At 35.2% G+C, this 27,999-nt stretch overlaps 1 long non-coding RNA gene across 3 annotated transcripts; it reads right to left on the reverse strand.

Annotated features, from left to right (window-relative positions):
• On the reverse strand, window positions 1–26,769 carry LOC136290565 (uncharacterized). Of its 3 annotated transcripts, XR_010721214.1 has the most exons (5): window positions 26,516–26,769; window positions 20,865–21,000; window positions 13,875–14,060; window positions 5,474–5,588; window positions 1–735 (listed from the first exon to the last, which is right to left on the reverse strand). It is a non-coding gene; the product is annotated as an uncharacterized lncRNA (long non-coding RNA). The 3 variants fall into 3 exon arrangements; XR_010721212.1 differs by lacking the exon at window positions 1–735 and having other exon boundaries at window positions 4,460–5,588; XR_010721213.1 differs by lacking the exons at window positions 1–735; window positions 20,865–21,000; window positions 26,516–26,769 and adding an exon at window positions 17,392–17,542 and having other exon boundaries at window positions 4,460–5,588.
• Between the last annotated feature and the right edge of the window lie 1,230 nt (window positions 26,770–27,999).

Raw genomic sequence — 27,999 nt, forward strand, 5'->3', positions numbered from 1 at the left:
ATATATGAAATGGAGAAAAATATGAAACATTACATTTTCATCAGGTAAATGCAGAAAAGGTTAGCATGCGTTCCAAATATCAGCTGAGGGTCCCTCAATAGCCTGAATTATTTTAGACTTAATATTTTTTAGGCTTTGTGTGATTTCTAGAACCATGGGTTACATTTGTTATTCACCTAAAGCTCATTAGTAAAGGACAGATTTTTTCAATTTTAAGAATGAACATTTATAAAGAAAATAAGAATTAACATGTTCACTCATCAATTTTCACATTACATTTGTGCTAGGAGCACATACTAATCTGTACTTTCATTGTGACTCATTAGATTTAAGGTTGTAGAGGTTTTTTTTCTCAAATTTCCCAGAAAAGAGAATTCTAGATCAAAATCATGGTTTCTATGTTCCAATTTAGCATACTCGATTTTTACTTGAGTCTGTCAAGTGATGTTTCAGCACCTCTTAGAGAGCATTTCAATCAAGACGTTTTTAATAACCTTTCCATACTTATTTGACTTTTTTTTTTCCTGATTCCAAGTTTGGAGTGAAAATTTACTCTTTAAAATGCAAACACTGCCTTGTCTTCTCAAGTCATTTTTATTAGTTCAGTTAGTGTATCAATATCGTAGGTCATCTTTTCTTCACCAGAAAACTCTCCTTTTATGGGCTGATCTTTTGGTTCATCTACTCTGAAGAAGTATTAGAATAACATGTCAATTATCTGGAGCTAAATCCATCCTGAAAATGGATTAAAAAAAAAAAAAGGTTGAAAAACCCCAACTTTTAATCTACTAATTCAATTATAAGTTTAAATAATTCAAATAACTTCAATATTATTTCTATCTTCCGAATATACACCTTATATAAATTCTTGTAGTGGCTAAGTTCTAATTATGAAAGTGTATACTGAAGAACTGCACATAAGAAAAATAATAAAATGAGTGTTGGGATATGAGTATGTCTATGTGCATATTTCAGGATAGGATATGCATAAGGAAGGTGATTTGTCTGCTGAGGATTAGAAGTTACATTATTAATTTCCCTGTGGCTTTTGCAGGCTTTTGTTTTTCTAATGCTACAAATGTTTTCTTTCTGATACAGTAATTGTAATTATTATTTAATTTTTTACCTTATTAATTCAAGTTTTATCCCTCCTACATAAACCTAGTGAGGACTGGGTACTCATTACATTTGAATGTAAAACACAAAGAAACTAAACAGATGAACCTTACGTTGAAAATGGCTTGAAGAATTGTAAGATCTCAAGTTTCATTTGCAACTGTTTCTTAGTATTATTTTAACTCAAAAACTAATAAAATTATTCAAAAAATCAAAACAAACAAGCAAATAAAAGACTTTTTGTGTAAGAGAATCAGCTCTCACACTTCTTGATCTATTCAACACACCAAACAAAAATACAGAAAAATTTAAAATCAAAATAAAAAAAACTCTTATTACAGGTTACCCTTAAATTTAAGTCAAACTTTAAACTCAATCATGTTGTAGGTAAATTCATCACCCTGTCTTTTGGAGAGAACTTTTATACTAAATGTAAAGAGTGCTTTTTTTTTTTTTTTTTTTTTTTTTTTTTTTTTTTTTTTTTTTTTTGTGGAAAACACAAGTCTGTCACTAAGATTCCTTATAAATAATATAGATGACCACAGCCTCTTCCAGCAAGAAAAGTAATTTCTTGGATATGTTCTAATAAGAGACAAGTTGTTGAACATGGACTTTAGAAATTTTCTGTATGCACACATGTTCAATTAGCATGAAATATTAAAGCATGCCTGTACTGGTTTAATCATTCAAGGACAATAGACAGTATTTCACTGCCTAAGTAAAACAGATTTAATTGCTAAACAAGATTTCAAGGAACCAAACTTCATTTTAATCACAAACAAGCTGCAAGGCAATTTTCAATTACAGCAAGCTTTTTCTTTTTATCCAGCTGTGTATCCCTGCTGATTCTTGAAATTACATGTAAATTGTCCAAGATTTTGAAGTGCTATACCTACTGAGGTTTCTTTTTTGTCAGCTGATGAGGTATCCGTGATTAGAAACTCACTAAATTGGCATTTTTAAGACTCATTACCCCACCCTGTATATTTTTGGACTGGATGATTGAATATGAAGAAGGTTTTCTTGTCTCAAGGGACATCATTCTTCCTAATTAGGCTGTTGTAGTGCAAATCGCTCACCTATCCTTCAGCAACTTCAAAAGGTAATATAGAAACTAAGATTTAGAGAAGAGTCTATGGGGTGTTGAAGAATCAGGTCAATAACTCTTGTCTTAAAGAAGTTTTAGATTAAATTCATCCTGAACCAACTTGCATAATGATGTTGCCTTTAAATTTTTACCATCATTCTATTAACTCTTCAGACCTTAGACATAGAGATACACACCTGTCTGTACTATATTTAACTCAACGATTCATATTACTGACCTATGTATTTTACTGTGCAGAGTCTCAATTTGAACTCTCAAGGTTGCCTTTTCTACTATCATCATGCATGACATTAACAGAAAAATAGAAGGTCCATTTTCGTTCTCAGCTGAAATGTATATATAATGCAAGTGAAGTGCTTTTCAGATGACTGATTTTCTAAATATATTGTGATAGAATAAGAGTTTAGTGTAGTAAAAGAAGTTCTGTTTATCAGAGCTATTCCCAAAGCTATCACAACTGCTGGAATACACCAGGCACAAGCAAGCTCCTTGTGAGAGAGGTGGGGGTGTGGGCATATGCCTGCTAGGCAAACACGAAGGAAATAAATGTAGACATGAAGTCTGAAAATACAAGTGAGTCAACAAAGATGTTAGACAGTGAGAGACTGAATGCTCAAGTTTTTTTAAAAACAAAGATTTTTTCTTGGTGTTAATGACACCAGAAAAAACACAGGTTTAAGCAAGGATTTTTTGCTGTTGCTCTTTTTTCTGTGCTGTTGTTAGGCCAAATGCAAAACTGCATAGGAACCTGTAATCCCTTGAAATAGGATTTTGAAAATGTGAAGTCTACATTTTCCTGTAGCATTGTCTATTTGGATTAAGTATTATATAGAAGGGTGGAGATTGGAATTAAAAAAGGGATCACAAAGAAACTTTGTACTAATTTAGTAAAGTAGCATGTTGCTAATGTAGTGTTGTACATGTGCACGTAAAAGAAGAGAAATTCTCTAGTAATTTTTAAGCAATGTAAGAGATACTCATTGGGCCAGAAGCAATAATTTAGGTAGTAATTGAGAAACTAAATTAGTCTTTACTAATCTTAGAAAATCATTATACTGAAACAAATCTTTGATGGATTTCTAATCATAAATACAAGTACGTATTTATGACTATATTACCACCTGAAAAGTGGTAACTTCTCCCCCTTGGCTTGCACTGAACTTTACTGTCAGTGAAACACACACACACACACACACACACACACACACACACACACACACACAAAAAAAAAAAAAAAAAAAAAAAAAATTATGAATCAAAAGGGCAAAGTTCTGAAGCGGGAAATGTTATCCTTAGCTTCTTATCCTGAAATGCCAAACCTGTGGCATGGCCTTTTGTTGCTTAAGAAGTTCTTTTCCTGCTTTGTCACAATAGATTAAATGGCTTTATGCCCCAAAGCTTGTCCCTTACACTCAGCTCAGCACTTCTTAAAAGAAGTGACTTTTTTTTGCAGCAAACTCTGCATAGTAAATCCTGCTCTATTTTAGCTCCATTCAAAACTTCCCTGCCTTGAGGATTAAAAAATCTTTGTTTAAGCTACATGTTCATATATGTATTTGTTGCAGTATATTTTATATTAGTTTTTTAGCAGTATAACTTATTCACCAGGTAAGGGACAGAGCAGTCAAAAATACCACTATCTAACCATCGACAATGCTGGAAGTTCTGGCAGCAGTTTTGCAGCCCTGACACACTGTATCTGTTGCAGAAATGGTAAGAGAATATCTAAACCAAAATAATGAAATGGTAGACGCTAGGCTCTGTGGGTCACAGATAGAATATACACATAATATAACTGACACATAATCCATCTGTAAAAAAAGTAACATAATGAACTACTCAGCAGCTTATTTGCATCAACAAATAGAACCAACAAATAAGAACTGTCTCAGAAAAACGGATTTAGTAACTTGCTAGAGAGATTATTTGCTGTTTAAAGGCTAGGAGTTAAATACAACTCATGAACTAAAATGTAGAATAAATCTTAATCTTACTAAAGCCCTTTGTTTACTTAAAAAAAACCAAACAACAACAACAAAAAAAAACCACCACACAACCAGTTAATGGAAAGTCATTATACAAATTTGAGGGGAAAAAATAGATATTTTGATTAGTTGTTTAAAAGCAGCTTTTGTTCAATGTGGTCTGCCAGAAATGTCAAAAACATTGTAATGAAACAGTTTTCATTAGCAATGCCCAATGCAACTCAAATAACATCTGTAATAGCTACTTACAATAGTTGGCCTTTTACAAATGGCAGAAAAACAGGGTAAGGGGAATGCACACTCAGTGTATTACCCTAGCGTCAGGAAATAAACAAAAACCAAGCACAAATAGAAGCAGTACATTAACTGCTTTTCAAAATGGAGAACAATGAAGCATGAGAGGTCTTTTCTACTGCCAAGGCACTTTGCTAAATGCCCTCTGGAAAGACATTTTCTTCTGAACTGTATTAGGTCAAAAATGGATTTGGAAGAAAATGGAAGAGGTTTCAAAAAGCTTCTGATATTTATTAATTTATTTATGCATTTATTCATTTAATTCCGGGTTTTTAAACAGGTGAACATGGATAGCTGTATGTGCTTGTCTCAGGTTTGGTGACCTGACAGGACAGTCAAGATAGTGAGACACATAGCCTGCTAAAAGCCTTGATAAGAAAATATGTCTGGTTTAAATTCCAAAACTCTCATCTCAGTTAACAGTATGCACACAAATATTAGAACAATTAAAATGTGTTACTCTGCTACCCTATGCTTCCTAATGTATTATCACTTTACACAGACTTTTCCTGTTCTTGAGATTTTTATTAAGCAATTAAGAAATTTTATTAAGCTACTCATAAGCAGCAGATCAGATTATACTTTCTGGGTTTCTTTTTTTTCTCCCTTTTCATACTTCAGTGCTGCTCTCCCTGTTACTCTTGCAAATGTGTCCACTTTTTATGTGTTGAGTTCTTTCCTTGATAAGAATAAGAAGCATCCTTGGTACAGAGGGTCAAAATAGGGATATGAGCAAATTTCACATGATATTAACTCTCAACTTGGACTCTTTTTGCACACATGTCCAAAATGAATTTTAACCATCTGTAAAAGTAATACCACAGTATATTGTAATAAATGTTTAATTTTCTTTTCTCAGTTCGGAGTATATCACTGCGGAAGATCATCCAGCATAATGATGATATGAAATAACTACAAAATATACAGGCCACATAAAGGGCTAAGAGCAGTATATGTAACTTGTTCATACTTGAAAGCCAGATATTTTTGTCTAGTTTGGCTCCTAGCAATCAATCTTCCATTCATCCACCTAATCTTAAATATAGATCAAATAGGTCTCTTCCCTTCTTCTCCATTCTTCCAACCTAAAAAAAAAAAGGGGGGGGGCAGGGGGAAGAAAAAAAAATTGTTAATGAAAAGTAATCCAGTAGACTTTTGAGACCAGTAAACCTAAATAAATGTGTATCTTGAAAAGCGGAAATATTTTAACACGGACTAATTGGTTCCTTTCATGTGATAACAATCATCATCCCTGTTTACTTTTGAGTGTTTTCTAGGGCATTCAACCATAAAATTTTAGCAGGTCTTCAAATGATAGTACATGACTATAAGTTACTCAGCTCATATGCTGTTAAAATGACAGGATAATATTGCTGCTGACATTATGGCTTAAGATGCCTTTAACTTTGAATGCTACTGGAGAGTATAACACACTTTGTTATTTTATACAGTCTAGGAATATAGATTATATTAACTGTGTTTTCTGACTCCCAAAACATCTTATTGCCCAGATAGCTGATCTGTCAGTGACTGCCATGTCTGGAAACATAAACTGAAGAAATTTCTAAAATGGGGGTAACAGAAATAAGCAGATAAAAAGCAATACTGGTTTTTGTATTATAGTTTTTAATTTATACAATAAAAATTTGCATATATGGACCCTATTTGCCTCTTATGATTTGTGGGTTTTTTTATATAGGAGGAATGAGTTTTAGTTTTATATTTATTTCACATGTTTGTGTTTTGTATGTATGGAGAAGGCTATTAACTTAAAAGAAAAAAGACTAGTGATAGGACAGCTGACAAAAGTAAACAAATCTTATAATAGACTTAAAATTTTCAGATTTTTAGAACTTTTTTCAGGTAAATTGGGTCATTTTCCTGCTACCTTCAGCAAAGATATTTAGCCTCAATGGGATAATAGATTGAGCAATTGAATACCACATCTGCTGGGTTTCTTGTACATCCTTGCACATTCTTACAACCACATGAGAGACTGTATGTGTACACTCCCAGCTCTATACAGACTTCATAGAGTTAGAATAAAGTACAGGGTTTCAATACCTATAAAAGGTCATCTACAACAACTAATTGATGCACTTACAGATCATTTTGATCTTCAGTAAAGATCTAGCTGAGTCACAAACAGGTGAAAATAGATATGCTTTACTTTAGTAATACAAGTAGGGCTTTTCACGCTAGTGTTGGAAAAACTGTAAAGCAGTGTTTGATTTGTAATGAATATCATAAGTGTGAGTGAATATAAATTGAAAGTATTAATTTTCTGTATTAAATTAATCATTGTTTTAATTTCCTTACAGTGTATATTTTGACAAGCTTTTCTTAAAAAGTTCTACAATTTCTTCCCTAAGAAAATCCAAGTAATGAATGAGCAGCTGTAGCAGTTTATCTAAGATGGTAGATATCTCACAATGCTTGAAGTTTTTCTGACTAGCTTAAAATTGGTTTTTTTGGAGTAACACACGCAAGTAAATAGTGTTTAACAGTGGGCTTCTGTCTTTGTTTACATTCTTAGACATCTCATGAGTCCTAAAGAGTTAATGGATATGCCATCATACACAATTGTTCTGGTTACCTTTTTGTCTTAAAGCTACCTTATGCCTCATATCTGTGAATTTTAGATACACACTGCAGATAGCTATTGTTGCCGTGAAGTACTAAAAAGTAATGAGGGTCCTAAGAACTACAACAGAATCTGAGGATTATAATAAATGATACAACTAAGAAATAAGATGCCTTTTCCTAAAAACCTCATAAAAAGACCAGCATCAGATTGAGAAATGCAACTATTGCAATTGCTTACCATTTTTGAGTATGTAATTATATCAATGCAAAATTAGACGGATTGGCAAAATTTGGGAATTATAGCAATTCTGAAATAAACCCAGGGTTGGTCTTTTTTATTTCCCTATGGATTAGGCATGAAATATGACATATCGTTCATATGCAACGATATGTAGGAGGGACAACAACTGAACTGTTGGTGACCGTGGTAGTCCAAAACTGGAAAAGACTGAGAACAGTTTCACATATGGTGAGAAACTAGTGAAAAATATATTCAGTTCTGACACATTTATCACTTGCATGTTTTTCTTTACATTTCTTCTGAAAAGGAAAGAAATATATGAAATCCATTTTGTTGAGCCTCAACACTGAGTGCAGACTGCAAAGACATCTGTGACACAGAGCAACCTGCAGCATATTTAATTATGTGGTGTGAGTCTGCACAAGAACTACAGCTCTCAGCTGTTATCTGCTCATGATAAATGATGTAATCCATTGAATGTAGGAAAATAATTCTGATTTGTAAGAGAACCTAAAATGTACTTTTCTGACTTAGGTATGCGTAAATTAGCTGGGCATGCTTGGGAAGCTACCACCTCTCCTTGACTCTCTGAAGAAAAGAAACTCAAACCTCACCAAGTTACATATAGGTTTCCTCTATAAGGCAAGTTTTAAAAAGGTCTTCAAAATATTCTTCTATTCCCCTCACCCTCAATAAAAGAATCCCCAAACAAATAAGCTTCTTATTTGTTAAAACTGAATTTTTCATATTAGAAGTTGAGGGATCTTGGCATTAACCTGTAAACAGCAGAAGGGGGTTGTATATGGAAATTAATATACTGGAAAATACCACATTGAGTTCGATTTTCCAGATTAGACAGACAACATTTTTATCTGTGTTGTCGTTGATGTTGGCTGGGTGCCAGATGCCCAATAAAGGCCCTCTGCAACTCCCCTGATCAGCTGGACAGGAGAGCAAAAGTACAATGAAACTCATGGGTTGAGATAAGGAGCTGGAGAGACACACAAAAATTATCATCATTGGTAAAACATTTGGGGAAATTCTTTGAATTTGTTGCCAATCATATCGGAGTATAATAATGAGAAGCAAACCCAAATTCTAATAATACCTTTCTCCCACTCTTCTCTTCTTCCCAGCTTAAATTTATTCCTGATTCTTTACTTCCTTCCCCCCCGTGTTGCCCAGAGATGGGAATAGGGGTTACAATCAGATCATCACACATTGTTTCGGCCACTTCTTCCTCCTCAGTGGGATGACTCCTTCCCATGATCCAGCCCAAGGTCCCTCCCACAGGAGACAGTCTTCCATGGATTTCTTCAGTCTGAATCCTTCCCACAGGCTGCAGTTCTTAATGAACTGCTGCAATGTGGGTCTCTTCCATGGGGTGCAGTCCTTCAGCACTCCAGTGTGGGTCCCCCATGGGGTCATATAGGTCCTGCCAGCAAATCTAGTCCAGTGTGGACTCCTCTTTCCATAAGGCCACAGGTCCTGCCAAGAACCTGCCCAAACTTGGCAATGGGCTTCCACTGCAAGCTACCACCTCTACTGAAGTCCCCTTCCTAAGCAGTTGCATCTGGGTGGAAGCAACACACGTCTCAGGGACTGTGTCAGGAGACACTGGTTTGGGGTCTGAATCAAGTGACCACCATCAGGGCAGAGACCTAGATCTCTCAGCCTTCACCTGAGCCGTGGACCTACCTGCAGATTGCACACCCTCCCTACACGGACTGCTGAGTGACATGCCTCAACAGACAGAGTTCTGGCCCAATTCACCATGCTCCCTGAAGCTGTTTACATCTCCCACACTGATCCTGGTTGTATCCACTTCTCACCTGAGCAGCTCTCGAGAGGTTCCAGTCCAGGCAAGGCTCAGGGTTGCTGCTCAGATGAGCAGCTCCTCTAAGCTCAGGGACCCTGCTGCACAGCTCAATCTCACCCTCACACCTGGACTTAGTCAACTCACTAAGAAACTGTTTTGGTCTTAGTACATTTAAACCTCTTGTAGATCTCCTTTCTTCCTTTTATTATTATTATTATCATTATTATTATTTAATAATTTCTTTTTTTAATTTCCTAAATTCTCCTTGTATTTGACTGCACCTGGACTTTGAGGATTTCAGTGATCTATCTGCAATGATTTAATATTATTATGCTTGAGAAGAAATATCTAATTTCATGCCAGCTGCTGTATGAACACAGCAAAGACTGGCTTCCCCCCCCCCCTTTACTTCAGAACACTGAATTTCATCTACTGCTTCACTGAGAAATTACTCCTGTGTGAGGTCTTTCACTAATTCTTCTCTGTTCATTTTATTTTTGTAGAGCCCTAAATACTTTATATTGGTAGCAAAATTCACTATTCATGTCCATTGCAGACATTTTATGAATTTCTACAGCAATTTTAATTCCATTACTGATTTGTAAGAGATTCTGTTGGCGACCATCAGCCATTGCAAAAACTGATCCATATGGTTACCCTTCACATACTGTATTACACTGACATTTGCAATTTCTTAGGCTATCTTTCTTTTTTCCCTATAACAACTTGAAGTCTTTGAAGAAGGCTGTGATACCTGGGTACCTGAACCAATTCATTAACTCTTTTGAAAAACTGCAAGAGATCTTTGAGGCACAATATACATATCTCTGACTTGCTAACATGTTTGTTTTTATTTTGTTGCCACTGTTGGCACTTTTCTTGTTTCTGGTGAGGAGGCTGATTCGCACAACATACTGCACACAAAAACTCATTCAGGAGCTCTATATCTGATTTTTACCCTATTATTTCTCACCGTATCAAACTGTTCTAAAGCTTTATCATGTCACTTCAGACCAATGTCTTCAGAAGGTTTTGATGCAGGAATATACCTTAGGTTTCCCACAGTATACATCAATACAAAGAATTAATTTAATATTTCTGCTATCATCTTGTCTTTTTTTTCAGTATGAGTTTGACAGGAAAAAAGACTGCAATTGTATTTTTCTCCATTGCTGTTTCTCTGAAAGACACTCATTTAATGACACTTTTGGAATTCTTATTATTTATTGATATTTATCATTACCTAATATCTCTAATGAGTTCCTCAATATATTCATCAATGTTCCCCAATATTTTCATCTTCCTGCCTTATTATGGATATGTATATAATATCTGAGTCACATTAAAAAAAAAAAAAAGTATTTTAACGTTTGTTTTCCTTACATTGCTAGATTGATGTTAAATTAGAATATATCATGCAAACTACAGAGAAGACTTTTCAGCCTACCACACAAATATCAGTCAGAACCAACCAGAATCAGACAGATACTGACTGATTTTTTTATTTATTCCCTAACAGTCAACATATTGAGATGAAAAGTAAACTTCCTTTCACCAAAACTACTTCTGCTATGCTAACCTAATACAAATACTATTAGAAATTACCATGTTTATTGAGATAAAAATTAGTAATTCTAGTCAAACATCTGTAAAATGACAGTTTCCTTTAAGCCTCTGTTGAGGTTTCTTCTAATAATGAAATGAAGTATATAGATATAGATTTAAAATAAATAAAGTACATCCCATTGATAGGGGTACGTTTCTACTGATGATTACAAACCCTCTCAAACTGGGACAAATTACAATTGCCTGTTTATTGCAGTTTAAAGTGCACTTTGTGAGACAAAAGTACATAGGAGATGATCCTCAATGTTAGTCTCTTAGCTCTATAAAAGTTAATGGAGTAAAACATTAAGGCTATATTTCTAAAAGTCCACAGTAGTTGCACAATTAAGGAAGGATCTTAGGAAAAAAGATGCTGTTTAAACATATAAACAAGTCTCTGAAAAAAGCAATTTCTATTAATCTAAAGTGTATAATTGCTGAGATAAGTCTTTCTTATGAATGGACTATCATTATTGTAAAAATTCCTTATTCTATTTAGCACAATTACTCAGTTAAAACTGGAATTCTCTTCTTATTAACTAGAGAATTGTTGAGGAAAAATATTATTTTATAGTAGAGCAATAAAAATAACTGTTTTCAGCTAAAGATACTGAAGAGAGAAATGTATCAAATACATTAAAAATATTTATGATTAAAAAGTACCAACCTGCTTCCTGATGCACGTTTTGCAAGTAATAATGATCTTGTGAAAGCAGAGAGAAAAATAATGGGCTTGAAAGTTACAATTCCTGTAAGTTCTTTCATTGCATTTTCTGTTTGGTAGCTAATTGTGTGTGAAAAATCAGAGGTCACCCTGAAACAATCTTTCTAAGGCCAGTTTACTGCACCATGAATCATTAGTATGTATATTTTCTTTTTCTTATTTTTCAGAACCAATCAATTTGAACTGTCTGTCTGAACTGCAGGTTTAGAATGATGAAAACAGAAATATAAAACATAATTTTCAAGGCAAACAGTATTTGTTTCCAAGTTTTAACCAAAATAAATCTTGCCACATGGTATTTGTATGACATTACTTGAAACTCAATAGTAGAAACAAAGGGATGCAGTCTTAATGCAGGCATTAATTTCTATTAATATCTAAGAAACATGCAGATAGGTCTGACAGTCAGGTAGCATGACAAAAAATGAGAGAGAACAAGAAGAAAAAAAAGGAGATAAATGTTTGGAGAAGGTAAAATGTGTGGGGTAATACGTGTGTCTGGACAGGTACACAGGGAAAGGAAAATAAGGTGGGTGAAGGTTAAGGAAAAAGGAACAGGAAAAATGAACTGCAAGGGACTGAGCAACAACCATATTGATTAAAGGAACAGAGAGTTTGTTTATACTTTGTCTAGCAAAACAGTAATGTTGGTATTCTAATAAGCAGAGAGATCTTTGAATATTTAGACACTTGTAGTATTTCCACAAATGTGAGCCTATACAATGTCTATGAATACCTACAGGCACTCATCATCATACCCCTGGTTCCACAGGCAGTCACTTACATGCAACAAAAGTGCATTGGGAAAGAAATCTAACCCAGAAGAGTAGTCAGGGTAGAGTTATTTTTATGAGAAGATAGAAACAAAGGTAAATGCAGATCCAAAATACAGATTACAAAAGATATTACATTAAAGAAATAAGGCTGGTTTTCAGTCTAAGGTTGGACTTGATGATCTTGGAGGTCTTTTCCAATCTCCAATGATTATATGATTCGATAATCACAAAAATAATGAATCTCCTATATTATGCCAGATCAACCTGATATGTCATGATGCCTATTCAACTACAGTTTGTCATACTCTTCAATCTTAACACTATCTAGTGTTCACACTGTGTATATCATTTGGATGCTGTCCAATACTGTGAAGAGAAGCTGAAAGTAAATTACTGGGACTGAAGTAATTTTATTCTCATAATTGGAGTAAATTTTTTAGATTTTAGATTTTTTCTACCTATCACTTCCTCAGAAGAAACTTCATTATGAGCTATTTTTCTGCTCTTAGTCAGCAGTTTCACAGAGATATGGGATGACCCGTAACAGAGCTGAACTTTCTCTCCATCAGGATATTGATGTAACATAAGGTTTGTGTCCAAACTCTGAGATTAAGCTTCACAAGCCATGAAACCTAAGACAGGTCATACTGAAACGAAAGGAATGCCTGATGCTTTGTGCTTTTTCTGGCCTTTACGGTAACTTAGGTAAGTAAAGAGCTGATATCCATTTCCTTCATTTCAATTTCTTCTATTTCTATTTTTGTTATTTCAAACAAATAAATTTTTACACCCATTTTTCCAAAGGAAAAGAAAACATGAAAAGGAAAAGCACACAGTTTTTGTCCCAAAATGCTGTCAAGACATAGATATAAAACATCAAATATTTAAGCAGATCCTTAGGACAGAGAGAAAATATTCTGAAGTTTTCACCCTTCTAAATTTTTATAGGTTAATCTAGATCTAATTCCACTATTAATTTTCATTTGTCACTTTAGTTTTCAAAGAACTTGATCAGCACATCAGTTGCTAATGCTAAAAACATAGTAACAAAAGCTTTCCTTAAATGTGCTGGCCTTCTTGAGAGTTGTATTGAATCAAAGAGTTTTGATTTGTCCTCTTAACAGTTCAGATCCTGTTTTTTTTTCAGGGCTTTTCCCTGCATAGGCAACCTTTAAAATTTGAGATGGTCTAAGAGGGGGCCAGATAAAAAGCTGGGAGTTAACTATATTCATTGAACTGTTAGAAATTTCTCCGATCATAACTGCAATTGGTGTATGTAGACTGAATAGATGTCTGAGCCATTGTTTTTCTAGCTATGACACCACAACTTCTACTGTAGCAAACATATAGGGTTAAATTCAAAGCAAGTTTCAGCACTGTTAGTTTTTATACTAGAGTAATTTAGGTCAAAGTAGGGAAGATTATTATCACAAGATTAAACAAAAGTATACATCTTCCAGTCTGATGAAGAACAGCTACACAGGAGCAACGTGATAGTCCTTGACCATGATATCTAGTCTTTGCACCATCTTTTTTTTATGCCTTTTTTTAAACTCAGATAAAAGGGGGGAGAATGTCTTTTTTCTTAAAATTTCAGAAACATGAAAATGTAGAACTTACATAGAATTTTGTGACTGTTGCATAAACTTCATGTGTTCCACAATCTGCTCACGTCACTCATTAAGTTGTGTATAATTGTCAGTTATAAGCAAGTCTTCCAAGTTCACTGGCTACAACCATGGCTCATAAGATTCAGAGCACACTGACAACCTCTTTACAGATATTCTTTGAAGGAATATAAAAACTCTGTGAAATAGAAAAAGTAAAATTCAAGTATTACAGGTGTTTGTGGGTAGAAAAGCTTTGTAAAGTAGATGACAAAAAGGTTATACTTCTCAAAATCAAATATAAAACAACCACTAGCAAATGAGCTGCAAATCATTAAAAATGTATTTCTTATACCTCATGCAAATAGACTGTGGAAGTTTACTCTGTATTTCTGGATGCTGTAGGGATTAAAATTAGTCTCTTTTAATGAAAAAATATACGGATGAACTACTGAAATCCTCATAAACATAAAATACTTCTCCTCTCTTGAAAGAGGTCATCCCTGTTTTCTTGACAACATGACTTAACTACGTAAAAGTGACAATTTGCATGTTTTTTCTTATTAATGAAAGTAGTTTCACTTGTATTATTGCAGGCACAACAAACAATGAAAACCCTGTTTAATAAAATTATATACCTAGTTATTTTCCAAGGATTATTTATCAAGAGTGTATAAATTAAATGGCAAAGCCATGGAACAGAAGGTTTGCTGAAAGAAGTAGAACTTACAAAACCTAATGGGTAAATTTTTTTCTAAAAGAGAACTGGGATGGGACTAATAGAGCTGGACAGAGTAAAGCAAGAATTAGGGGAGACAATATAGGGATACTTTGGGAGGTTGAACATAGTCTTTGTTATGAATGACTCATGCATGAAATTAAGTTGAAGAGGAATTTTCATGCCTAAGGAAAGATTTTTTATAAATTCATCACAGAGCACTGAGTAGCATTCCAATAAAGATAATGTTTTCTACAGAATTTTACAGTATTTACTGGCTTCCAAATATTGCATCATACATACAAAAACACCTCCTAAATATATAAAAATGGACTGCAAAAATAAGTTACAGTAGTTATAAACACCTCTTGGACACTACCCTGCATTGTCAAAATAATACAAAACCAAGAGACATCCCTTTGAGTCTTCTTACTTATCCCTATATTGTTAAAGGATGACTCTGTGCTGCACATTTTATGGCATCAACAGAACTACACAGTACCTGAAAACTGCCATTTATTGTACATTAGATGCGTATTTCATTAAATTTTTTTTCTCCTATTATATGGTCAAACACTTTTGCTGATATTTCTGGAAGATTATAGCTGACCAAAGTTTGGAGTTTTTTTCTTATTCCTGGGAAGCACAATATGAATTAAAGAAAATATGGATCTTCTTGGATATATTTGAAAAAAAATTAAGATCAGGATGCAAATAAAATAATTTTCTAAGTTTAAAAATTGTCTTCCAAAAATTCTTCCATCTTTCAATACTGATCATAGCAAGTGATAGCAATCTGTCCTAAGTTATTTTGTAATAGTTTCCAGAATATAATGCAATCACATTCTACACCGATTCTATACAAAAGAATGTTTGCTTAAATAAAATTGTAAAAGCACATTTTCAATTTTAATTTTATCATATTTCCCTCTATCCTTCTTTTTCTTGTTATTATATGACTCGTTAGTTTTCATTGTTATCATAACTCAAAGACATAAAAATCAACTTAATATTTATTCATTTCATTCACATAGTTAAATCAGTATTAACCTAGTATAGTCAATATTCTTAGCATGTCTCTTTTTCTGAAAGCTGACAGCTTTTCAACAGCAGATTAAAATATATTCAATTGTGAGTCTTAATAGGACTCCTATGCACCTTTATTTATTAAACATGAAAAAAAGCTTTAAAGTTATTAAGTTTGTAAAGCTGGATAACCAAAAGAAATAATATTTTGGGATTAATCTCATTGTGTTATGCAGAAGCATTGAAACTGTCTTCAGTATTACATTAGCATCACATATTAAACATTTTTCTACTATGTGGAATGTGCGGTGCTCATAGAGTTTAAAACTATGTCCTCTGTCACTGTGTTTCTACAATATTTTAAACTGTCTCTGAGTACAAAACTTTTGTTCACCAACTTCTGTGTGGCATTCATTGCAATAACATTTTCTAATATGTGATGTAGCAACTCTACCACACAGACATTCATCTGGCTTGGGTCAAAAATGTATTTAAAATCACATGCAACCATCTTCTTAGTAAAGAGCCTCAGTAAAGTAGAACTGACACACGCATATGACAGGCCAAGTACCCAAACAGCTTTAGGGACATGGTCAGGATGTTGTAGAGAGGAGTACAATTTCCTGAGATCTTTTGAAAACGGGAATCCCTAAAATGAGGTAGCATAAGTAAAATTTGTTGTATTAGAAAATGAAGGATAAGAAAAGATATGTGAAGAAGGCTCTTAGGCTCCTACAGTATTTTATTCCATCACAAAATATTTTTGTTTTCATATAAATAATATAGATGACTTAATAGTAACAGTAACTGGCAGTTTCCCCAACAGAAACTGATTTTTGTAGCACCATTATATGAGGAAGGATATTGTTATTATTTATGTCCTATTAATTAATAAAACATACATTGAGAACAAAGACACTGAGATAATAAGGTCAAAAAGAGTCACTAATTTTATGTGCTCAATTTCACGTTACGTGGACCTGATTTTAGAGAATCTAATTGTATATTACAGTTTATGTATTCAAAGCACAACTCCAACTAGCTTATGCTGCAGTTATGAGTATCCAGTTGTTTTGCAAATCAGACCATAGGGAATAAAGTCAGTCACCCAGAAAATGAAGAATACATAATCATTGTCCACCTGTGAAAACGTGCTTTCAGTGACAGATCCAGATTTACACAGGAAAGTTGAGCAGAAACCTGAAGCCAGATCATTTCTCTGGGCATTTCTCAGTTGCCTCCTCCATAACTCCTGCAGGCCTCTACCTCATTTATCTAATTTTACTTTTCCAACGTTTAGAACAATTGACGCAGGAGTCCTGCAGAGAGCAGTCTCCCTTATACATCCACATTTTGGATATGTGGTTAAAGGGAGCACAGAGAGACAATGGCAGGACCTCGGTTAGACCAGGGAAATCATACCCTGACAGTAGTTCCTGTCACATCACAGAATAGAATAGCCATCAGCCCACCAAAGGCCCATCTCTACAATGTAGCAGATTTAGACTGTAATTGAATCACCCAGACTGGGCCTCATCATTGAGGCCTGTAGGAGTTAGTGGTACAGGTAGAAATTCAGTGCCAAATTTATTGCGCAGTTAGAATTACAGTTTAAGGTGTTAGTAAGGGTCAGAGGGTTTTCTAGTAGTTAGCAATGTAGTGGCTTGAAAGCAAAAAAAATGAGAGTCTTCACGTCAGAGATACAATTTAATAGGAAGAAAGGAAAAAAAGTAAAATAAAATAAATGCAATAATACAAAAGACCACTGACAGAGTCAGAATACTACCTGAGTAGAGTGATGGAAGCAGTCCAGATGAGGTGGTCTTCCTGAAGCAGTGATCCTGTAGAAAGGTCTGGTAGCTCTAGTCCTCTGGGAATCCAGCGGGTAAGGGCCCCCTGTACTGTCCCAACCCCCAGATTATACCCAGGTGAGAATGCTTGGTTCCTCCCCCTGGGCGGAGCATCTCACAATGGGATGATGAGTCATGCAGGGGGTCTTTGATGGCCCATTAAACAGAGATAGCTCCTGGACGGAGTTATCTGTGAGTCATGGGCAAGGCATTTGATGGGCCATTAACAGAAGAAAATGGCCCAGAGGGAGGGAGTCTGGGAAAACACTGCCCCACCTGGATTCAACAGTTCATGAAGATGGTGATAGAATACTTTGTGCACATCCTATACTACAACCCAGGACAAACAAGTACAGTAATTAGTGTGGACACAGTAGCTGCCTTAAGAGTTTGTCCAACAATGAGTGTTTGCATTCTTCTCTGTGTTGTCTGCCAATAAGAATACACCTGTAAATGTAAACTATGTAGAACTGTATAAAACCTGCCATTTTAGACTGAATAAACAGAGAACATAGCATTAATCATATTGAACGGATCTGCGTTTTGCTCTTGCCAACTTCCCATTATTTTAGAGTTCCCTTGCAAATCTGCAACACCAGATGAACACAGGAGCACAGTGGCAGACAGGAAGACAAAGATTAAGGTAGCACATACTGTCCAGGCCCTGTCATCATTCTCAAGACATGGAACCCATTAATAGAACCGGCTCTCCTGAACACCTTTTAGATTAAAGTTATTTGCTACCTAAAAATGGAGGAAACACTATGGGATGCACAGGAAGAGCATTTGGGGATTCCACAGGATTTTTCATGAGGTAGTTAGAAGAGAAATCAAAGGTAGGAAATGGAAAGTGGTTTTGTGATTTGGGGGGGGGAAGAAATGTGAGAAAAAGAAAGATAAGAGAATGAAATTGTCCATTCTCATGTAAGCAGGGGCTGATCAATAGGCTAATTTGGACATGCCCTACACCTGAATCAGTGTGGTCTGTCCTATCATTTACTAAACTCCACCATCAATGATGTTCTGGTAAGGATCTCTTTACTCTGTGCTTGTGCATGTATGAAGTTTAACAAGGGCAAGAGGTGGATTCTGCACCTGGGACAGGTGTAGAATGTAACGAATGTAATCAAAAGCTGGAGTGCACTGCCATGGAAAAGTATGCAAGGGGATCCTTGATGTCAACTGGTATATGAGTGAGCAGTGTCCTGGCATCCAGGAAGGCAAACCATGTTCTGGGATCAATCAGGTCAATCACCAGCAGGGCGAGGGAGGGGATTGTCCCACTCTGCTCTGCACCAGGGCAGCCTCACCTTGAATATTGTGTGCAGTTTTGGGCACCACAATATAAAAGCATTCCAAGAAGGTCCATGAAGACGGTGAAGAGTTTAGAGAGAAAACCATACAAGGAGGAGCTGAGGTCAATTTGTTCAGCCTGGAGAAGAAGAGACCATGGGTAGACCTCATTGAAGTCTACATCTTCCTCATGAGGGGAAGAGGAGGAGCAGTTTTTTCTCTGTAGTGACCAGCGACAGGACCTGAGGGTGTGGCCTCAAGTTGTGTCAGGGGAGTTTTAACTTGGATATTAGAAAATAGTACTCCACACAGAGGGTGCTTGGGCACCAGAACAGGATCCCCAGGGAAGCTGTTACAACTCCAAGCCTGCCAGAGTACAAGAAGCTTTGGACAACACTTGCAGAAAACATGGTGTGATTCTTGAGGGGATCTTTGCAGGGTCAGGAGTTGGACTTGATGATTCTTGTGAGTCCCTTCCAACTCAGGATGTTCTATAATTCTGTTATGAGGATCTCTGATACGAGAATTGAAGTGACTGTTGGGACATGAATGAGGCAATCCAGATTATCCAGTGAATAGGTGATATGCCCTGGGACCAAGGACTTGCTCTGTGTGTGAAAGTATTTGTGTGTGCCTAAGGGCAAGAGCACAGCGGGTGGGCTACAGGACCAGGGAACTCCTGGATACCTCTCTGTGTGAGTGAAATGATCTGTTCTAACCAATGGAGTAGCACTGTGGCCCTGGGCACATCTGTAAATTCAGATGCCAGGAACTGGGGATGCTGGGATCCAGGCAAAGCCACTGGGTGTCTGAACCCGGCTGCTGCAGTGATAGACATATTTCACAGGCATATTTATTTCCACTAATGAACTCTGTTCTGGCTCAACCAGAAAGGGCAGCAGGATGAACCTGTTGATGCTGTCTGTGTTCATGTGAATGCTCTGTGTGTTTCTCTGGGATCTGTGTGGACAGCCCTTCACGTAAGTGCACATACAAATGTTCTCTGTCTGTATATGTCCACTGGGAGCATATTTTCAGCCTCACTTCAAGCTGGACATGGGGGCAAGGAGCTCTAGCAGCCTTGCCTCTCTCAGGCTGTCAAATTCAGCATGAAATATTTTACAAAAAATACTGATATGAGAAATTCTTGCTGGTGGTGATACTTTTCAAATGTAACAAGAAACCTCTTTTAAGATACTAGAATACTGAAATATAGATAATTAACTGTAGTCTTCTGGCCAAATTCATGTTGGGTCATCTACCGTTCTGAACTTTTAAAGATCTCTTGATGTTTCTGTTGGAGAAGTTATTAATCTTTATTACTGGCCTAAGGCAGGACTGAGGTAATTTGTTGCTGTAAATTGATTAGGCTTCCTCAGAACACTTGAAAAATTTGTGAACACAGGAAGCATCTGAACAAACTGCTCTTTGCTTACAGACATGGCTATATATTTGAGTCAATTATCTGAATTTTCTTTAAGATTCAAAGGGTTTGTTAGATTCTAAATAGGATTACTGTACTTAAGACCAAATGTGATAGAGTTTATATTCAGTTTAATGCTAATAATAGTTATCTATAAATTTCATTTATGGTTTCCAAATCATTTCAGTCTCATTTTAAAATATTTTAAGATCTTCTGAAAAGATACTTTAAGTTCTCTTAGAATTTTCAAAGTTATAGATGCCCTGTCTTAGTGAAGTGTTTCTAGATAACATGAAAAGCAAAAGATTCTTTTCAATTACTTTAGAAAAATCTGGCATGTCAGGTCACATACAAATAGTTATCAAGTTTTTCTTTAGAGGGAAATCTATCTCTGCCTACCACAAATAAATATTTACTACCATAGCTCCAGGTATTCCAGCCAAATGCAGGATTTTAATATCCATATATCTTACAACCTGGTATATTCTTGCGGTGTAAAACTCTCAAAGAACTCCAGAGCAACAGCAGACATAATTAAAGGAGACTCAGATAATTGAAGGAATAACAGATTTTTGTTTCAACAACAAATTAACTAGTGATCTAGACAAAATATGTACCACAAGTTATGGGGGTTTTTTTCTCATGTCAGAGGGACTCCACACTGATGGTCACTGTATCCATTGGATGACTTACCTACTGTTTTGGAGATACAGCTCCTGACTGTGAAAATTCCTTCTGGCATTATGTCAGTCTTTAGCTCTTCATTCCTCTCCATAAATAAAAGTCTCAGCTAAGAACTGGAAAAGGGATTGCACATCACAGTGTAAAGCTGTGGATAAAGAAATGGATTTGAATGTCTTCTGTGGAGTGTAACCTGAAACACCTTAAAATCTGTCCCAGTGGAATACAACAGGCAACATGACAAGACTGAGTTCTATATTTAAAAGCCCTGGAGCATAAAGCTGTAAGACATAGAAAAAAGAAATATTCTAAGACGATAGCTCAGTGTTTATCAATAAAATCACTTTTACTTCTACATCAATTTAATAGATTGTTGTAATATTTTCTATGAGGTTCATTAGAGCTTTTCTAGGAATGTCAAATTCATTGTCTTCCCACTCCTGCCATAAATTATATCTGAAAGGAAACTTTAAAAAATCAAGTAAAGGTTGGTGTTGGAAGGGTCATGTGGTGGTCACCTAGTCTAGTCCTTCTCGGCCAGGGTCAGTTGCAATATTTTGCCCAGGACCTTGTCCAAATTACTCTTGAGTATCTTCCAGCAATCTCCATGCTGCACAACCACTACTCCTCTGCCATCTAATATTCTGCAGCCTCCATGGGCAACATGTGTCAGTGCTTAAAAAAACTATTTCCTGATGCTCAGATGGAACCTCCCATGTTTCAGTAGGTATTTGTTTTTCAAGTTTATATATTTATTCCATACTGTAGACTCTGCATGCTTTGCTTTTGCTATTCTATTTTTATATGCAATTGCTAGTTACCATTCTTGGTTGGAATGTTTTAGTCATTATTTAGACAAAGAATGGTGAATGCAGCTGCCCTTTTACCTTGAAAAAATGAATCTAAAGAATACTCATAATAGCCCGCAAGACAAAGTATCCACAAAAGAGGATAACAAAATAGTCAGGGCTTTTTTTACTTTGTTTTCTTTTTCTCTTTGTTTGTTTATGCAATTATGAGCCAAGCACATAAATGAAATGGGAAATTATGCTTCCACACGCTGTATCTATGTTACAGGCATTTAAACAGAAATTCAAATTACTGACAATGCAAACAACAGAGGAATAAGAGAACACACAGTGGATCTGAGATAGATGGTTAGAAGAGGTAAGCAGAGTGAAATATTTCAAAGACAACTTACCTGTGAAATAGAAAACATGCAACAAATTCTGTCAGACCCAAACATCTGAATGTCTTCTAAATATTTTCAAAATGGAAACATTAATAGTAACCCTAGCTAAAAAAAATGTCAATAGTCAATTTTCTGGAAATATTTATAATTTCACATCTCAGAAATTTATTTGGGTAAATAGTGGGGTGTATAGTCTCATGAGAAACAGAGTTCTCTAATGCTATATGCATCTTGCTTCTCAGAAGAATAGATTTTATTATGTAAAAATTCTCTTTAGCTGTAACACCTCAAACTGTTTTGGGTGTGAAATCAATTCTTGACATTATATCCCGCCAACAGTGCTGACAATGATAATGCTGGCCACACAAGAGCAATTCTTCAGTTAAAACATATACAGACTGATATCAAGACAGCTTAAGAGCTGTAAATTCAAAGTGTGCTTGATATTCCAGTACTAATATTGCAACTTTAAAAAATATACATAAATACTATTTATATTATTCAAAACATAAATACTAATAAAAATGAGTTGCCAATAGCTGTACTAAGCAGTTTTTTATTTTTTTCCTTATCTATCATGCTGAATTAACTTCAAACCTTATCAATTTTTTCCTTCAAGTACAAGGAAAATTTCTTTAATCTTGCCCTTTTAACAAAAATTTCAGTTCCTGACATCAAAATATTTTGAGTAAGAAGGCGTGATGCACGAATAAATCCCTACAATGAAAGAATGTTCAGAGAAGAATGGTGAGGGTGATGAGCCTATAAAGCTCCAGGAGTAATGCAGGCTGTGACTGCCCACAGCTGTTATAGAAGGTGATTGTATCTCAGAGCACAGGGCCCTGGAATGGATCAACAAGTAGTGTAAATGTTTACCCCTGAGCTCATTAAAACAGTGCAAGTATGCCCCTTATTTAGCTAGACAAGCATGGGGCTGGGGAGGGGAAGGGGTGAATATGTGGCTCAGCCCAACACAGTTTATAGAAACTAGAGAAAATCAAAAGTATTTTGAAGGGAGTAATAGGTTTCAGCAGGCTTCAACTCATGTATTCCTTTCTGGGGCCTAGAAATGCTCAGCACTGTGGTCGTGAGCACATTATAGACACTGATTTTGAGTATGACAGCGGCATTAAACTGTGTGTTGCAATCGCTATGTATTCTGTTAGACGTAACTTACATTCTTACTATGCTATGCAATACAGTTTGCATCACTCTGCTAAGTTGTAAATCTCATGCCACATCAAGTATCTTTCATAAGTAAATTTGTTATTAAACTACACACTTGCATGTGGACTATCTAAAAGAACCTGTTAGGGGTAGTATAACAGAAACATCATACAGAGTTGAAGAGTGACAGAATGTGTTCATATGAATATAATAAAAATCATCTGATTTAAAATCTTACTGGAAATTGTCGATAGCATCAAAATCCTAGTCTAACAACCTCAACTAAACTCAGTGTTTTCTTGTTTTTTCAACAAGAGCAACACAAGTGACAAAAGAGCAATCATAAATGAAAACAAATGTTATGCAGTATTTACTTTTAATTTATCTTTTTAATATTCTGGAAGATTATTTTTGTATTTTGAGCATGATTATCAAAAGTGTTTTCAAAAATCTGTTAATGAAAATGGCCTTTAATATATGTAAATCATAAAACTAAAACTTACATATATGGCTATTCATACTGTTAACATAGCTAATGGTTGAGATAACCAAAATCTTCTTTATAATGGAATATACAGAAACTAATATCAGCAGTCACATTCTTAGCTATTAAAAATGGATGCAATTTTTGTAGAGCTAGTGGCAGTTACAAAAGCATAGTGGTGAACTTTAAAACTTCACATTTTTTATAGGAAATACAGTTGCTTTTATACTTCCTGATTGCAAGGAAACTGGTAGTCATGTGTACCCTGTGTTTTTGAAGTTATGTAATTAGTTATGAGACATTTAGGAGACAGGTGCACTTCTTTCCCACCCCACCCAACACAGTGTCTAACATCCCTGCTTATTGTTTCTGTTTGGTTGTTGTTTTATTCTTTTAAGTTGTCAAAGCTTTTTCAGAAGCATTTGAAATACAGTAGTATTGTCAGTCTCTGTCAAAATTCAGTTTGGAAGCTACTAAACTCACCTACTTTATCTGTGTTTTGTAAAGATTAACCATGAATGGCAAAATTTACATAAAAATGCAAACAGCAGATAAATCCAGATCATTGTTCTTGATATCTACAACTAATGCATGTGGCATTTACTTTTTTCTTCTACTTTCTTTTACCTGTAAAACTAAAAATTAAAGATAATATAATAATAACTAAAATTAAAGACAATATTACTATTCTAATTATCTTCATCTAGATTTTCATTTCTTGTTTTTGTGAAATATCATTGATTTTAAGAGATAATTAAAAAATTTAAACAAAAAGGAATCAAACTTGCTGATGTTCTGGTACTGTACTCTAAAAATAAACCACATCATACAGCATAACGAATTTCAAGTATGGTGTTAAATATCATTATTCATATTGAGTTATTCATATTGAATTTAAGTCTCACCTATAAATCTGCTTTGTCCATTTGGCCTTTACTAGATTTACTTTGGCCTGAGAACAGAGTATGACATGTTGAATTACTTCAGAGTTCTCTATGTTCCTTGTTTCCTTGGAGCATTTTGTGCTGCTATGATTCAGTCTTTTCTTCCTGTTGACAAGACAGTACAATTCTGCAGTGAAGTTCATGGATTAGTGACATACAAGCACCAGTGGTCACGTGTCAGCAACAGGGATTTACTCAATCAGGAGGGCACTTTTGTGGTGGAAGAGGGAATCTGCAGGCTGGAGAGCACTTTCTGTGACCGCTGGGTGATTTACTTCCTCTTAGGCTGTTAACCAACTGTCAATTGTCTAAAGAAAATATGAACTAACAACTCTTCTGTCTCCCGAAGGAATAAATGAAGTAATCTTATTTTTAATCCTTCCTTGGTTAATTAGCTTCTTGATCTTTGTATTGCCACTGCTCCTCAAGCTGCTTTTTCCCCCTGTCATTCTTCCACTTATCATCCCAAACATTTTCCCTTATATTTCACTTTATCTTCACTTCTTTCTACATACCAAATACATCCACCAAGTCTGAAGTACAAAACGAAAAGTTAAATTTCTTTCAGAAGAACTAGTGTATTATTTTTAGTATTATACCAAATTCTTTTCATCTGAAGTTATGATACATTCTATTCTCTTTTGAAATAAAAAAGGATGAAAAAGGCAAAAAAAATTAAAATTAAACTGGCAGATTGCATCTCATGACAATCCATTATAATAGGATTTTTATTCACAATCAAGCCAAGACTTTGAGATCTGTGAGTCTAAATTAGGAACCTAAATAGTTGGTTATATAATGTCCTTTATAAATTGCTGAGAATTTTAAAAATTAACTACATTAATTTAGTTTTGGATTTTATTCCAGTTCAGTTATTCTGGCTTCGATAGCAACAGTCAAATGATCAAATAAGACTTTAAATAAGAAAAACTCTGTCATTGTTCTCTCCATAGTTATAATTTGATTTGTGTCAGGGTTTCTAATTAAAACAGGGGGATTTCCTTTTAGTTTCATCTGTGTGTTATTTGAAAAATGCATAAAAATTGGTGGATTGGGTTCTGCAAAAGAGTTGTTCAAAAAGTTAAAAAAATATAGAGCTTCGCTCAATCTCATTTGTGGCGTTGCCACTACTTCCTCCTTCTCTTAGTCCAGTTAGACCTTACCAAAAAGTCACACCAGCCATTTACTGGAAGACACAAACCCAACCCATCCAATGGCAACCACTATCCTTTCCAGTGATTAAAAAATTCTAACAAACAGTAATAGAACATAACATAAGCTCCCCCAGTTCATCCAAGCTCATTGTCTACCAAGAGCCACAGCTGTAGAAGCAGCCCCCCACACCTGATGACAACCACCATGCTTGCAGCCTGCATGGTGTGCTGAATATATCAAAATACCAACTAACACAACATACTAGCTGAAGCTCTGTTAAAATTTGCCTTTTATTCTCAATAACCTCTAATTTGTGGCTTTCAACAAGGTTGTTAACTAAAAAAAATCAAAAATACCTGTGTAGGTGTAGTGTTTTCCTACACTTTAGTAATAGAAACACTGTGCATGATTTACTAAAAATATTTAACTAAGTTACAAACTCAACTTTTTTTTTTTTTTGCTCGCATTCAAGGCTAACTTTTATCTGTAGTAGTTTTTTAAGACTCAACCATAATTAATACATAAAACTCTACTGCCAGTATTTGCTTACTTTTTATTACAGTTTTAATACAGTAATTTTATTATGATCTTTTTTCAGTATAGTTAATTATTGATTTAAATGCATTTATTTTTCTTACCGCATTTAAATTAAAATTAGACTTAATATCAAAACAGTATAAGTATATTAATAAGCCACAAAACACAATAAACAATATCTTACCGAAGTTTCAGGGGAACCCCGAAATAATGAAAGGAAGTCGGCAGAGCAAACGCAGGTCCGATCAATATGATTACTGCTACGTTTCTCCTTTATTCTGTGTGAGATGGCAGGTTTTATACACTCTGTATAGTTTACACTTACAGATACATTCTCATTGGTACATGGCACAGGGAAGAATGCAAACACTCATTGTTTAACAAACTGTTTAAGGTAGCTACTATGTCTGCACCAATTACTATACTTGTTAACTACTATGAAACCCTTTTGACCCTTGCTAACACCTTAAATGGAAATTTCTAAATGCGACACACACTTGGCACTAATTTCTATCTGTGCCACAACCTTACAGGCCTCAGTGCCAAGGCCTAAAGGCCTAGCATATAGTTCAGTCTGGATGATTCAAGTGCAGCTCATCTCCTACGCCTTACTTTTTAGAATAATCTACATTTTTGACTTTGTAACAATTTAAAAGTATAATGTTCTTGTACACCATGTTAAGGTGTTTTTCTTAAATTGAATCTGAAAGTTTTACTAGATGAAACACAACTGCAATAGTGCTAACTTTTGCTATAATAATTCAATACTCAAAAATGTTTACAGCAAATAAGTTTTAAGCTCAAAAAACACTGAGACCACAAGCAGTCCCGAGATAAGCTTAATAGTTTACACCACAACCACAGTAAATAACACATCAGTTCATTTTATACCTACAAGTTTAAATAAATCCCTTCCTTTTAAATGTCATGCATTGTTACTCATGAAATCACCATCATCTAAAAATGAACTTTTTATTTCACCAGGAATCATTGACTCTGATTCTAGGGGTAGAATAAAAACCATAACTTAAATACAAAATCATGCCTTCCTTAACTGATACAATTCCCTATACTACCAGACATGCAATCAGTCAGTGCTAACAGAATCACTGATGATGTCTTGGGAAGGCTGACCTGAAACAGAGACTGGACAGAGCAAGAGAATAAAGTAGGTATTTATTGAAAGGCTTTTAAGATACACCTTGGGCAGGAAAAGAGCCCGACCAAAGCTGCGCCCAGGGTGGACTTAGAATGGTCACAAAATGGATGATGGGTCACAAGGTCTTACACTTTTATAAGCTTTGGTCTATTTGCATATTGGGGTTTAATTGTCCAGTTACAGCATCAGGTTGTGAGGTCTCATCCTTCTTGTTTCTCCCTTCAGCCCACCGTTGTTTATACCTTTGGGCCTGAAACTTGTCCTTGGTCTTCAGCAGGAAAAGGATTTTAGTCTACCTACTCTGTGAAGAGAGCTTACTAACACTTAATGAGGCTCAGAACTACACCCCTAGGCAGCAAAGAATCTGAAAAACGTAAAAGCTAAAACTTCAGGCATCACTGAAAGTTTTAAGAACACAAGCACTCCTCACATTTACTAGTCTAAACTTATTTCCTTATAGTAACATTTTCTAACCTGTATTATAAATAGCAAGTTGTTTACAAGATTAA

The sequence above is a fragment of the Chamaea fasciata genome, unplaced genomic scaffold (assembly GCF_029207755.1).
Source record: "Chamaea fasciata isolate MVZ Bird 193981 ecotype frontalis unplaced genomic scaffold, bChaFas1.0.hap1 SCAF_6, whole genome shotgun sequence".
NCBI lineage: Eukaryota > Metazoa > Chordata > Aves > Passeriformes > Sylviidae > Chamaea > Chamaea fasciata.